We start from the raw sequence: 16,063 nt of genomic DNA, 5'->3' as shown, positions 1-16,063 counted from the left end.
GTTCCAGCCTTCAGTTTCTTCCTCTAAAAATAATCTCTCCAACATATCACTCCGTCCCACTTTCTCTTCTTCATTTGGAAACTGCCCGATTCATCAAATTCACCCATAATGGTGTGTCCAGTCCTCCACTTTCCAACTCCATAACAATTATTTCATCTGCTTCTTCCATCTTTCAGTAAGTTTTCTCCTGCATCTCTCTCCATGTCTGCTGTACTCTCCTCCATCTTGCAACTTCTTGACTTGCAATATTAACCCTCTGGCTCCACCCAGCAGTTCCAAAGAATGGTTCACTTCCTTTCCTTGAAAATAGTAGGGATTCTTTAATTAATACAACATAAAACATTATTTACATATTTACAAAATATACATATTTGGTGGTACATAGCTACGCATTCGTATATACCATCATTACTATTCCTCCACAATTGACTCCCATAACATCTTCCAAAATCATAATCTAAGTTTTTGCAATATATCAGCTAAAATCCAATTCCCATTAAAAAAATTTCATTCCATATTTCATTCAAAATAACCCATATTGCATCAAATAAATTCTTATCTACCATTCTCACATATTCTTTCTTCTTTGTTTTTATAATATACATACATGATATTCATATCTATATTTTTATGTCCTTAATATTCTGAAAAAATTCTGTTCATATTTTCCAGATTCTAGCCACTCTTTTTCATTTAAAAAACATACTCTGTTGTCTCCTTCTCCACACAAAATAAACACACATGTTCAACTTTCTCTTTTATATGGCATATCACCCTTTACCAGTACTTTATTTATTACCAGTATCCACAGAAAATCCTGACACTCTACGGTTTTAGTACAGCACTTTTCCTTACTTTAATGACTTTTATAATTTCTTCTGATAATTTTTTTCATGAATTTACACAATAATATTGTTTCATTGCATTATTATGCCACATCCTTCTATTCTTCTCTATATCATCAGTTTTCATTTTTCTTATTAGTATTTTTCTTGAAAAGGTTTTCTTTATTTATGCAGTCTTTATCTCTCTTTTATTCTCATCATCTCCCAAAATGTTTGCACTTGTATGTAAACATTCTGATTATTAATTTTTCATTTACTTCCTTTACCCATTTAATACTCCATGCAAGTTTAAATAAGCAGAATAAACAAATGGATTTAGTAACCTCACTCCCCCTTCATTTTCACTCATATACAGCAAACCTCTTTTTAGTGGGTTTAATCTTGTACCCCATATGAAAAAAACACTAATTGCACAATTTATTATTTCTATTTTTCTGGGATCATATAAATGTTTTACATATATGCTATTTTCCCATTAAAACAGAATTCATAAGATAAACCTTTTTCTTGAATGGCAATCTATAAGTCCTCCATGTAAGACATATTTCTTTAATTTATTTTATCAAACCCTCAAATTATCTGATAATTTTATCATTTTCCCCAAATTTTATCCCTAACAAAAATACTTAATTCATGGAAAACTATACCTCTGCAATTGTTACAACATCACCCAAACCCTTATTTTTATCTTTATCCAAGGTCATTCCAATTTCCTTTACAAATCCATTCAAACAAACTAATACTTCCCTTATCCATATTTTATTCTTAGCAACCACAACTATATTTTATTCTTAGCAACCACAACTATATAATCTACATATGTCAAAACTACTGGAATCGCAACTTCCTTTTGCATCACATATCTAGCATCTTTCATTTTATAAGCTACTTCACTCACTATTGCATTTACTAGTAATGCAAACGATATTCAACTCATGGGACATCCCTGTCTTATAGTACAATTCATGCGTATTTCTTTACTCTGCCACCCATTCACTAACAGTATCACTATTATGTTGATATGTTGACATACACACACTCTTAATTCTATTACCTATTCCATACTTTTCCATATCATTCCACAAAGCATCATGTCCTACTGTATCAAATGCCTTACTGATATTACTCACCATAAGTTCATATCTTTCATTTTACTCATAATATTATTCACAATTTCTTGAACCACCAATAATAATTCCTGGCATCCCTGCCCTTTTATACTATATATATTTTTTCTATAGTTCCATACTTCCTTCCATTCTCTACTGTATTATTCTCATGAAACATATTCCACATACATTTTAATATCCCATTATATTAATATTCATAAACAAACCCTTCCCATTTATTCAAAATATTTACAAAACACTCTCTTTCTCAATCCCTTAATTTCTTGCATATTTCATATATTGTGCCACCTGGACATGATACTGAATCAGCAATTACTTTCCTAAGTACTTCATCCAATTCACTAATAGCAATTTATTTTTCAAATTCTTCCATAACTAATTTTTTGATTCTTTTTTGCTTTACTTTCCATTCTCTCTTATTTTCTTTTTACTCTTATACTTATTTTCTATATGCTATGTTATAATATTCATAATTTGCTTGTTTTATTTTCATCTCTCCTTTTACATTTTTCTTTTCCTTTATTATATTAATATTCTCCTTTACTATTCACCTAACTATGCCAACACGTCCTCCCTTCTCCCTTGTAAATAATATATCTGCTTAAATAGAAACATCTTATTTTTTCTTGATTTCTTTTGTATATTTACTTTTCTATATTGTAATACTCTCTTGTATTCATCTCTAAATTCTCCAATGCATTTATGTACAGCTTTCTATATTTCACTCTTTCTCCCTTTCTTACATCAACCTGCCACTGAAAAACAAAATGCTTTTTTACACTTTGTTTTAAATTCAGTCCACCATTCAGACTAATTTTTATAAAAGTCCTTCATGCTTATATGATCCTTCCCTGACTGTAATACTTCCCACTCTCCAAATTCATCCAATAATTTTTCATTTATTCTTTTATTCCATTTCCTATTTCTACCATCAACTCCATCCATATTGCTAGATGATCCAATAAACCTGTATCTACTGTATCACCATTTGCTACACCCAAATGTTCAGATAGCACACAATAATCAACTTCAGATCCAGTTGCACCTCTTCTATAAGTCCATTGACTTTTATTCCACACAGCTTTTATCACTTCTTGTATTATTTTTAATATCTTTCTTTCTATTGCTTTTCACATTTCCCCTTAAATCACAATTAAGGTCCCCAGTAGTAATAATTGTCATGTTAACTACCAAATAATCTAATATTTGAAAACATATTCTTTCTTTACTTGCCATTTGAATATGCATATAATGCTATAACTCTGTAAGCATATTCTATCCACCTCATACCCATAGCAGTTAACCTTGTCATCTTTACCAGAGTTACATCTAATATTTTTACTCTTTTTTAAACAATACAGTCACTTCAGACCAGCATTCACATCTTAAATTCATTATTATTTTCCACCCCACAATTTTTCTGCTTGCAGTCTTTCTTCAGGAATCTTATATCCTCTGTAAGAATAATATGTACATCACATTTAACACACCATTCCAATATACCTATCTTTCTTACAGTATTAATAATACTATTCACGTGTACTAAAAGCATTTAAAAATATTGCTTTTCCTTAGTTTTATGTTTAGGGAAAGTATTTTAAATTTTCATTTTCTTATTTGTTTATTCTTCTCCCAATTGCATATTTTTTCTGAGTTTATGTGCAACTATTCCTTGATCCTCAAAATCAGACTTTTTCACTGTTTCACATGTAAAACTACTACTCACCTTTTTTAATTGTTGTTGATGTATTTTTAAATCATCTTTTTCTCCTCCTTACCCTAGCACCTTTAGAATTTCTTTTCTTAACATCCTTTACACTCCCTTCATAAACATCTAATATATTACTTTCAATTTCTTCATTTTCAACACTCTAGTACAGTTACCATCATGCTCCTGAAATACATTTTTATTACTTCATCATCTTTTTCATTGACACATTTTCCCTTTGTCCCCTACTTCCTCATTACTTTCAGACATTACAATACTTTCTTCATTATCCTACTCCACATTACATTGCGTATTCTTTTTACAATCAAGTCAAAAATGCCCTTCATTTTTCTATATTTACATTCCTTCTTATACTTACTCACCATATGACCTTCTCCTGCAATGATTACATCTTATTTTTGCGTACTTATTTTTCAAATAATTTACATTCCCATAAAAAGAAGTTTTCATCTGTCCCATTTACCTAATTGTTCTTATGTTACCGTCTACATATCTAATACTTGGTAAATGCTTTATCACAGCTTCATATTTTAAAATAACATCCATTTCCCACTTTTCAATCTCAAATACCCCTCTCATCTTTAACTTTCAAAATATCAAAAACTGAATAACACATAAATGAAAAACAATTTTAATATCTTTTAACTCAATTTTATCAGTGTGAAATTGAATAAATGCTTTTTAAGAGTCCCTTACAGAGAAAATATACATTTATTCCTCAGGTAACAGTCTTTCTTTTTTCACAATTAAACAAAACTCTTTCCATTAAGTCTTCAGTCTCAAATGTTAAGTCACAATATGTCTCTTTTCCCAAATGAATTAAGAATCTAATGTATTTTGCTTCAGAACCATAAGGTAACACTAACTTATCCCACACAGAGTATTTATCTATTATTTCTTCTTTTTTTATATCCAAACAACTTTTTTTAATAAACTTTATAGTACCTGTTGTTCTTCCAACTGCAGCAGCATACAATTTTCCAAATTTTTTCCATCCAGCTCATGACTCATTGAATTTCCGTCCAACTCACTGTCCACTTCGAAAACCTTTTCCATCATATACAACCATGAAATCTTAGACTCTTCTCCAGAATACCTTTGTTCGATAACTGACCAGTTTTTTTTTAATCAGTCAAACCTCCAGAAGCAATTTCAGTTACAAAAATGTATTCAAACTTCTGAGGTCTAAAGTCAGCTAAATGCATTACCACATTACATTACCACACAGCTTCACCTAGCTGCCTCTATGCCAGCAGGTGCAGCAGCAAATTGTTCCCCTCGCATCAAAAAGAGTAAAGTAAGTTCCCCAGTGCCTTGGCCAATTTTTCCCTATTCATTATGAATACCACCTCTGCCCCCCGAAAACAAAACAGCAAACTAGGAGGACTAACCCAGTCAACAAACAGAAAATAAAAAAAAAATAAGCTCTGACTCATGCACAGCATAGAACAAGATAAAGTGGGTATTAGAAAATGAATGAATACTGATGTTTGTAACTGCAACAAAGATTTCATATTATACCATTTGAAATGCTGTCAATGGTAGAACTAAACAAACTTTTTTTCATTTTATTTATTTTTATTTAACGTTGTTTACCAAGTAAGTGACCCAACCCAAAGGATTTCATTAAGAAGTTGAATATTCTAGCAGTAACTACCAAACCATCATAAACCCAGATACAAAACTCGCCAAGGATCACAATGTGCTGGTGCTGCAGTATTTAGTTGATGAAGAAATTAGTGAACTCTTGAAGGAATGTCCTTATACAATAGGATGGACAACAGGTGAGGTGAAACGTCGTTGTTCCTACACCAAGGACATGTTCAAAAGTATTAGTCTTTCTAGTGGCAATCTGGACCAGTTTTAGTCTAGAAGTGTAACAAAAAACAATCCTATCCCAATATTATTCTGCCTAGGACCCTTAGTGACAGAGACCCCAGAGGAATGGCAGGAGTAAATTAGCATCAAAGCTGTCATCAGGACAGATATCCATAATAAAAGCAAGATCAGTATTATGTAGCAAGTCTGAAAGAATTCCAGGCATGTTGCATTGGAGTACAGTGCCTTAGGTGAGTTTGAAGTTAGGTGGATCTCAGTTACCTGCCAGACATAGAAAATTGGAACCCTGACTACCCCTTAAGAGGACAGAAAGATGGAAGTCCTAAGGGAGTTTTATCCTGTGGAAAGAGCCACAGAATTGAGTGCTCACAACAATAAGCATCTAAAAGGAACAACACAAACATGCCTTTACAGGCCTACGTCTGTGTTGACAGAATATAGCAACAGTGGCAGCCAGTCAGTAAGTCTTCCAGTGGTGTTATTTTATGGCATGAGAACAAGCCAGGCGGAGAACAGTGCTTCACCTTTTCATCTTTGTGTCTCAGAATAGATGTTCATTACTGTGGTCTGTTCCTTCAAATGCATCTCTACATATCCTGGATAATGTTTATTACAAACATTCCAATTTGATCCTGTCTCACATTCCTGCCTGAAGAATTCAGCCAGAACTGTGTGTATGAGAGTGTAAAGAAAAAAATCAAGTTTACAGAATGTGCATCAGACTGTGCATTTAAGGCAGAGTGTCACCATAATATCAATGCTGTACTACAACAGTGAGCTGCGAAGCAGTAAATACCTACTCCGTATATCACTTGTTAGAATCTTTGCCTTCATGTCCTGTGTCAGCTACACAGCAGTGAGTGCTTTGATCAAACTTTATAGTAATGAAATGTAATTTAAGAAATACAAATCTGTTCAGAATAATTAGGCACTAGCACTTCTCAGGTTTGCTTCTTATTCTTTTCACTGTCCCTTAACGTCAAATGGAGGGTTTCTTCACCTCTTTTACATTCCTAGCATAATGTTTAGATGAAATATCATTCTATGTAAGACATCTCAAAGACACTGGGAAGGGAATGAGTCACTGTGTGTTGTTCTATGGTTATCTCTTCCATCGTGTCTAAGCCTTCTGTTTACCTTCCTAAAAGTAAGACATTCAAGTTAAGCATCATGCCCCACTTAAAACTGCCTGTTGTGTAATGGGTTTGGCTGGTTGGTTGTCACTTGAACAATGGCCTTTTTATTTTGGTTTGTTGAATCCTCCTTCGTATGTTATTTTATCTTGTTATCATTAAAATTCCAGGTATGGTCTGACTAACTGCATGTTTTTTCTTACAGTGGACTTTAAAAGATTACAGATTTTTAAAAACTTCAGGTCACCAAACTTTAAAGAGAAACTATCTTATTTTCCTTCGGTGCTTTGTGATTTTGCACTGTTTCTCTTTTTCTAAATTGTAATGTTTTGTGTGGGAAAACACACTGACCTTTGCAAGGGTCATCTAAGAAATATAACAGAGACACACAAGGCACGAATACAGAAAATAAGTTATTCATGCTTGCTGTTATCCCTTAGTATATGTCATAATACAGGTCTGCATTACCTTAAGCACACTGCTTTCCAGTTTCAGACGTATTCTACATTGCAAGAGCTGCTCATCAAAGGCTCTTCAATTTTTCCTTTTTGGCACATTCTGAAGAAAAACGCATGCTACATTTGCTCATTCCTTAGAAAACCATTTCATAAATAAACATTTTTCTCAACTATGGCACTGAACATTTTAATCTATTATGCCAGCATATACCTTTTATCCTATATGTTCATTATCTTGCAGTTACTAACCCTGAATATCTTTTAACAAATATTTAACAAACCACTTCAATATTAAGTGTAAGTAGTCACACACATGTGTGTGTGTGTATGTGTAGCTAGCTGGACAGATTTATTTCCCTATTTTTGCTTGGCAGTAACCTTTGTGGATTACAACTCTCCATCAGTAACTGCCTGCAACTAACTGCTCGGTACTCATCTACATTTTGCAGTCAACCACTAACCAAATAAAAAAGCTTTAAGTGTTTTTGTAGGGATGACAAGGACCTGTTCTGCCAGGGGTACCTTCACCCCATCCTTTCTTACTTAATCACTTTCACTCCAGGGTCACTTTGCCTCAAAGAAAGAGTAATTAGTATTACATCTATGAAAAAGCTACCTGTGTTTTTCACTCATAGAGACTGCAGGCTTAAAATACGCAACACACCACAACACACTTCTAGCACCTATACATTCCTTCTGTATGGAACAAGCAGCAACATATGATGGCCTGTTGCATGACTGATAAAGTCTAGTAAGAATGGTTGAGCGCTTTCATCTGCATTCACCAGATTTCTTCAGAACCATTTACCTTAACATGTCACTTCCTTTATATACACAAATTTTTGGCGCCAAAAGTATAAAAGCACTTTAGTACTAGTATATAGTACATTTTATGACAGTGGTTAATATACATATTTTTGTGACTTTTTATTGCATTTTTATTCACAACAAATGTCAATTGAGTGATTTTGTTTTTAATTAACAATTTTGTTTTTAACCAATTATGTAATTAACTTTTTGGCGCCAAAAATTTGTGTATATAAAGGAAGTGACATGTTAAGGTAAATGGTTCTGAAGAAATCTGGTGAATGCAGATGAAAGCGCTCAACCATTCTTACTAGATGTACTTTGTGGTGCTGGCAGTTATCGAATAAAGTTGTGTGACAAAAGCAACAGGCGAGTTTGCTTCTGATTCACGGCTCGAGTCCAGGGGATCTACGCTTGCTATTCTAAGAGTTATTGTTGTTTTGTTCCACTTTGGTTACTAGTTGCGAAATGGCAGAGGTGGATTGTCTTGGGACTCCATTGAGTTGTGAAGAGTACTCTACACTACGGTCGGAAGTGACGTCATTACAAGGAGACGTCAACAGGCTCCTTGAACTTGTGCAGAAGCTCACCGAAGCTGTAACAGCTGGTGTGGAACCAGCAAAAACTATTCAAAGTATTCAAGCCAACGCGGAGACATCGCAAGTGGAAGCGGTGTTGGTGGAGGTTACCAGCGAAGCTAGTGATATCCCTAATGGACAAGGTGAAGGGACTAAAATACACGATTTGGATATAGGAGATGAAAACAGGGACATATCAATTGAAGCTGATTTTACGTTTGATTTCAGCTTATTTCACACTAACAGTGAGAATATGAGAATCGGGGCACGCCCTAAAGAGCAGCGTGCTCCAGTACGGACATATTCAGCTATTGCCAAGAAGGCAAATAGCAAAAACAAAGGTACTGTAAACTTAGATAAGATATCTAGTCCTAAACCCAAGGTATTCAGAAAAGGGATTATCGGGAACGTGTGTTAAATGTATCTAAAGTACTAAATGAATTTTTAGCTGATGAAGATAATTTTGGGGGGAGAAATACAAGTGAATACAGGCAAAAAGTATATGAATGTGAGGAAAATGTTACTAATGATGTGAAATCCAGAATTTATTTATTGGGTAAAAAACTAATACAACTTAAAAGTGTAAAAGTGGACAATGCATATCTTGAAAAATGTATTCAATTACAAGTGGTACCAAAAGGTTTGAGGTTTTTCAAACTACCACTGGGTTTAAAATATTCTTCAAAAATTGAGCAATTGTTTAACAAAATGTTCGATGATTTTGGCTTTTCGTACATGAAAGCACTTTTGAAATGTAATGAAGAAAAAATTAATGCCCTTCTACAGGAAGTAGAATGTTTAAATGAATCTATTATAAAAGATGTGGATTTTGTTGAATGGTATGATTTATATTCCAAACAGTTTACTAATGCAAAAAGTAAAGTGCATAATGTTTACAATAGAAAAATGAATAAAATAGAGCGAGATATGGAAATGTATAGGACAGGAAGAGCGTACATCTGGCCTAAGTATACAGATGAAAGGGAAGGGGTATTTGAAGTAGTAGAAACAAAAGGAAGAAGAAGAAAGTATAGGTTGAATGAAGAAGAAAATTTTCAAGGGGGGCGATTTTACCCGGCACCAAAAAGATGGCAAAGGGGATACAATCAATAGAGAATACAGATGGAATGATTGACGGAGAAGGTGGTGGAAAAGTGTACAGAAGCATGCACCCCCCACCCCTGTAGATAACAGAATTAATGAGAAGGCATCTACTTTTTGTACCAGTATTAGTATACCTGAGGAAAATCCAGTAAGGCATCCGAACATACATTGCTTTGAAGGGTTTAAAGTATATAACTATACACAAGTTCAGGTTACTACGGAAATTACTACATTGTTTAGCAAGGGGATGAAATTCATACCCACAGTTAAATTTGATATTTTTGATGCCATAAAAGAGGTGAAATTATTCTGTAGAAGACTTAATCTTGCTATACAGTTCAATCAAGGCCAGAATAAGGAAAAGGAAACACTAATTGTAACAAGTTAACTAAGAAAAGCACGTACATTCCTGTATCTAACGCACAGATAGCTTTATACGAGAAAATGGTTTGTAAAGATTTACACATTTTACACAGGAATATAAAGAATAACAAGTTAGATCCCACAGCTAATAAGGACAATTTACTAACTGAAGAAAGGAAATGTTTAGAGAATCTCATTATGAATGATGAGATAAGAATAATGAAGCCAGATAAAGGTGGTGGGATTGTGATTTTTGAAAATAAAGAATATCTAAGAGAAATACAGAAGATCCTAAATGAATCTGGTAACTACGAACAAGTGTCGTTGAACCAAATAATTACAGGATATAGAAGGATAGATTTTGCTGTAGAGGAGTATTTATTAGATAGAAGAATAACCAATGAAGTATATGAATTTTTCAAAAATGATTTTCCATTATTATCTAAAATTATAGGAATACCCAAATTACATAAAAATCTGGAACATCCACCTTTTAGACCTATTATATCTGGCTCTAAATCGAAAACATTTAAGTTAGGGGTAGCCATTAACCACTGGATGAAACATATATATATATATACTAAAGTTAACCACATAGTAAAAGATTCATGGGATTTTTTGAGCAAACTAACGGATGAAGTTTGGCAGGAGAATTTGATTTTCCTCACAGTTGATGTGAAAGATTTATTTTCCAGTATACCGGCAGACATTGGTCTTGAATATTTTTGTAATAGCATGACCAAGTATTCAGGTTGTAGTTGGGACAGGATCAATCTCATCATGGATATGATGGGGCTGGTCCTAGACCATAACTACATCTTCCACTCGGGTCAACACTATAAACAAACTCGTGGTGTTGCAATGGGGGCTTCCTGTGCCCCCATCTTTGCTAATTTGGTTATGCTCGAGTGGGAGAACAAGTACATCTTCCCAAGTGAATATTACCAATATATCGGACTATACACTAGGTTCCTGGACGACATGTTTATTTTATGGAAAGGTCCAGAAGAGAAGATACAAGAGTTCTTAGAGTACCTTAATAACACCACGGAATTCCTCAAATTTACCTACCAGTATGATAAAGTGGGAATAGCATATCTGGACACTTGGATTAGTACTACAGGACAAGGGTTTGAGTCTAGAATATACAGAAAACCCACGTTTTCAAATGACTACATACATTATAGCAGTTGTCATCCTGGCCACATCTTTCGCAATGTAGTTAAAGGCCAATGCATAAGGATAGCCAGAATGTCATCGACTAAGGAGATTATGCAAAGTGAATTAGATATTCTTTTTAAGTTATTTTTAGATAGAGGTTACCCTAAACATATGTTGATCAACATTACGTCTTATGTTAAGAAAGAATGGGGTAGTAAATATGTACCACTACTGGGTACAGGCAGTATGGTGAGTACTAAAGTCCAAATAGACCGAGATAATAGAGTATGCATCATCAGGTTTAACCCCTATACCAACATCATGACAGAAATTTTAAAGAAACATTGGGACATAATTACTAGTAATGTACCTATTGGAAACATACTAGGTACGAAACCCTCTATTGTATATAAAACAGGTTTGAATTTAAAAGAATAATAGAGACTAAGAAAAGGCCTACACAGGAAACAGTAGGAAGGGCACTACGAGTTGTGGTGCATGTAGTCAGTGTAAATATATTAACACAAAATGTAGGATGAGACTTAAGAATATTGTGAAATCTGTAGTATACCCTAAGAAGGGTAATTGCAATACACAGCGTATTGTGTATATTGCTGAGTGTGAGAAATGTGACGTATACTATATAGGAAAGACTGAGAGGAAATTCAAAACTCAGTATACGAGCACCTGTATAGTATTAGGAAAGGAGATACTAAGAACGCTCTAAGTAGACACATTATAGAAAAGGGAAGTGAACATAGTTTTAAATTTGCTATTATAGACCAGGTAGAGGTAAATGACAGAGGAGGAAATTGGAAAATATATTTAGCTTGGTTAGAAAGCAAGTGGCAGATATGTTTAGATGCCACATCCCCCCCGGGTATAAATGACTATATAAGTATCAAGCCTTTTTTGGCGTTAGAGTAAGGAAATTTCATCAGCCGAGTACATTTTATATATATTTTATACATTAACACACAGTATATATTTTTACTTATTTATATATATTTACTATGAATTTATAAATTTAAAATTTTAAAATTTTAGCATAGGGTAGATAGTATAAGGGACCCAATAATGAAATGTATCATGCACTGTATAAAAGCACTTTAGTACTAGTATATAGTACATTTTATGACAGTGGTTAATATACATATTTTTGTGACTTTTTATTGCATTTTTATTCACAACAAATGTCAATTGAGTGATTTTGTTTTTAATTAACAATTTTGTTTTTAACCAATTATGTAATTAACTTTTTGGCGCCAAAAATTTGTGTATATAAAGGAAGTGACATGTTAAGGTAAATGGTTCTGAAGAAATCTGGTGAATGCAGATGAAAGCGCTCAACCATTCTTACTAGATGTACTTTGTGGTGCTGGCAGTTATCGAATAAAGTTGTGTGACAAAAAGCAACAGGCGAGTTTGCTTCTGATTCACGGCTCGAGTCCAGGGGATCTACGCTTGCTATTCTAAGAGTTATTGTTGTTTTGTTCCACTTTGATGACTGATAAAGTTCAAAGAACTGTGATATAAGCAATTTTGTATTGAGCATGTCCATGTAAATCCATATAAATATCCTCATCTACACGTAATGAGTCGTGAAAAACTAAGCATATGATTGGCTAAAATGACAGAAAAAGTAGTCTGTGGTATAAGCAATGTTGTATTAAGCAGCTCCATGTAAATCCACATAAATTGTTATCATCATCAACCCCTTTTTTCATATTTTACATGGGGTAAGGGGGTTGTGTCAACTTTTGGTACCTCTGTTGATTCAAACCCACTCTTGTACCTTCTTTGATACTTATGCCCACCTGTTGCAGGTATTCTCTCATGCAATTCATCCACCTCTTGGCTGGGTATCCTTCCCTACTCTTGCTTTCTTCCTGTGTTTCCCAAATCTGCTTCACGAAGTCAACTTCTGCTTTCCTGTCCAGGTGACTCAATGAGCATAATCTGTTCTCCTTGAAATTATCTACAACTGGGGCTGCTTTGGCTTTCAGTCTGATGGCCTAATATCCTCATCTTTTCCACAGGGTGCATCCATCTCAAGCTTTTTATTTCTATCACCTCAAACTATCTCAGCTTCTTGGCCTTCACTGTCCAGGTTCCTATGCCATACTGACTTCTGTTTTTCACACCATTCTTTTCAGCTTCTTTGCCATTTTTCTGTATATGTACAATGCATGACATTTTGCATCACTTAGCTGAAGTATCTTGTTCTACCTTTGACCTCCTTATTCAGAATTCCCTTCTCCACAATACCTTCCAGATTCCTGAAGCTGTTAAACCTGTTTCACCACTTTCCCTTCCATATCATGTTTCTGCTTAATCTGATTCTCCCATTTGCTGTCATGAGAATTTTCTTGTCTGTATTCAGTTTTATCCCATGTGCCTTCAGCTTTGTATTCCAGCCCCCTATCATTTGTTGACATTCGTTTTCAGCTTTGTTCATCTGTCCTCTACAACTTGTTTGCTGATGTAGTCCATCACCAGTACAAACAGAAACAGACTCAGATCAGAACCCTGATGCACACCCACTCCCCTCCGGAAACTCCTCTTTGAGTCTGACACCCATATAAATATATATCTACATATTGATAAATGGATATAGATAGCTATAGATAGAGATAATGGGCTGTGAAAAAAATAAACATTTTGCTAAAATGAAACTGGGATATGAGCCACATCATATGGAGCAGCTCCATGTTAACCAATACTAATATACAGATCTACATTTATTAATTTATTTATTTTAGTTATTTGTACAGCGGTAGCATTGTTACCTCACAGCAAGAGGTTCTCCTGTTTGATTCTCGGCTGGAGTGCCTTCTGTGTGGAGTCTGCATGTCCTCCCCATGGTCTAGTGGCCTCCGAAAGACATGCGTGAATGGGCATGCCTTCACTGAAGGTTGGGCATCGGGCTGGCAACTTGGCACCATAAAAATCGACTGCCAATCATTAGTGGGCCGGAGTTCCGCTGTGGCGACCCCTAACCGGGAAAAGCCAAAAAGACAAGCATTTATATTTGTTTACCAGGGGAGTGCACTGATCTCTATGGACCATTTGCAGGTGCAGCCCAGGTGAACAGGATCACATAATAAGTGAATAAAACATATTTACAAATATATAAATATGTATATTTACAAAACACATTCACAGCTGTTAAAATTGATATGGATATTGTTCTCTGTCTTCTAGGAAAACGCCTTCCCACAAATTTGCTTCTTTACCACTCATTACTATCCTTTTTTTTCCCAAGAACTAAATATCATGATGTCATGGTTTACCTCACCATCTGCTGCCAGTCTGACAGAAATAAGAACACTGAGACAGTGGAAGAACTTTCTCGTGCTCACTGACAACTGATCGATTTTTCCTATAAATGATTCCATATGTGAGATGTGCAAGTATCTACTAACTTTCGAGGCCAACCTCTCTTCAAAGACCATAGACTGTCCCTAGCATGTTGTCAGTCCTGACTCCTAAGTCACGCAACTGTGCCCACCATGTTCTACACAAAAAAAACCTTCTTACCCCGAAGTAGTAAAAAAATCCCTGCCTTATCTATGAAGGCCTCATAAATGAAGACTCTGTGTACAGTTCACTCAGTGTCACACTAACAGCCAACCAACATGCACCAATACTATAGTAAATACCACTGCAAAAAGGGGGGACTCAACTAGCAGGCCAAAGCCCTCAAGGCAACAAGGCTAAGACAGAATAACTTAAATAAAAAACAATCCAAAGGAATATGCAAGTAAATTTGCGAAAGCGCTTATCTGTGTCACAATAAAGATTCTTGGACTTTTATACGTGGATTTACCTGCAAGTTTTTGTTTGTACTTTGTAAAGTACTTGCTTTTTTGCTTTTTTTCTCCGCTTATTACAAGACAGAATAACATCTTAGTCATAATTTACTCCATAGTCAGCATACCTCTCATATGTACAGATTTTCACAGAATGTCGAGATTTTTGCCTCATATTTTTGGCCTGTTTCTCATAGAATTTTGGTTTACTGGCAAATTATTGAGGACTACAGTCAGAAAATAATGCCAGACATTTGAAATTCAGATTCTGTACCCTTCAGAAAATTAATGCAAATACAAAACCTGCTAGTCTATCAATGTTCTAAGTTTGCAATATTTAAAAACTGTCTATATTTTGGACCTTTGCCCAAATATTTATGGCTTTCTCCAGATTTCTTGCACTAAGAAGTTGAGAGGCATGATAATCAGACACATAGATGCACCACTTGTCAAGCTGAGCAAAGACAGAGAGATGGTTAGCTGCCTTGGGAGTACCACGATCCATAGTGTTACATAGTCATTGTGCACATGGGAGTGAATGACTTGAGGCATACCTCTTTGGATCATATGAAGAGGGACATGATGGAGCTCTCAGACTATGCTTTTGAAATCAGTGTGACATTAGTATGTATTGAACAGTATTCTAGCACTCCAAAGAATGATGCCATAGTACAAACAAAAGATAGCTCACTTCAATTATTGGCTTAATTGCTGATGTCATTTTATGGGGGTCCAAAATATATCAGACTGGGAGGAGATGATCAGCAACTCTGGCTGCTTTGCTAGTGATGGCCTACACCTCTCTCCTCATGGTCTCTGTATATTGTTCAGGACTTTTTCCTCTCTATAGTGCCTTTTTTAGCCAAGATCAGTCTCAGTCTCCTCAAATTACCTACATAGCCCGAGTCAAAATTATATAAAGGTAGCACTGCTCAATGCTAGAAGCTTAAACAAGAAGGTGCACTCCTTACAGGCATTTCTAACTCTTGAAAATATAGATTTCTACATAGTTACTTAAACATGGCTTTCAAATAACTGTAGCATCCTCAGAGTCCAGAGTTTCAATGGTTAGCAGTCTTTAAAATCCAAAAGGGAAAATATCTG

Source organism: Protopterus annectens, chromosome 16.part0 (assembly GCF_019279795.1).
Source record: "Protopterus annectens isolate FY-2018-M chromosome 16.part0, PAN1.0, whole genome shotgun sequence".
Taxonomy (NCBI): domain Eukaryota; kingdom Metazoa; phylum Chordata; order Ceratodontiformes; family Protopteridae; genus Protopterus; species Protopterus annectens.
Note: the sequence above shows the minus strand (reverse complement) of the source record.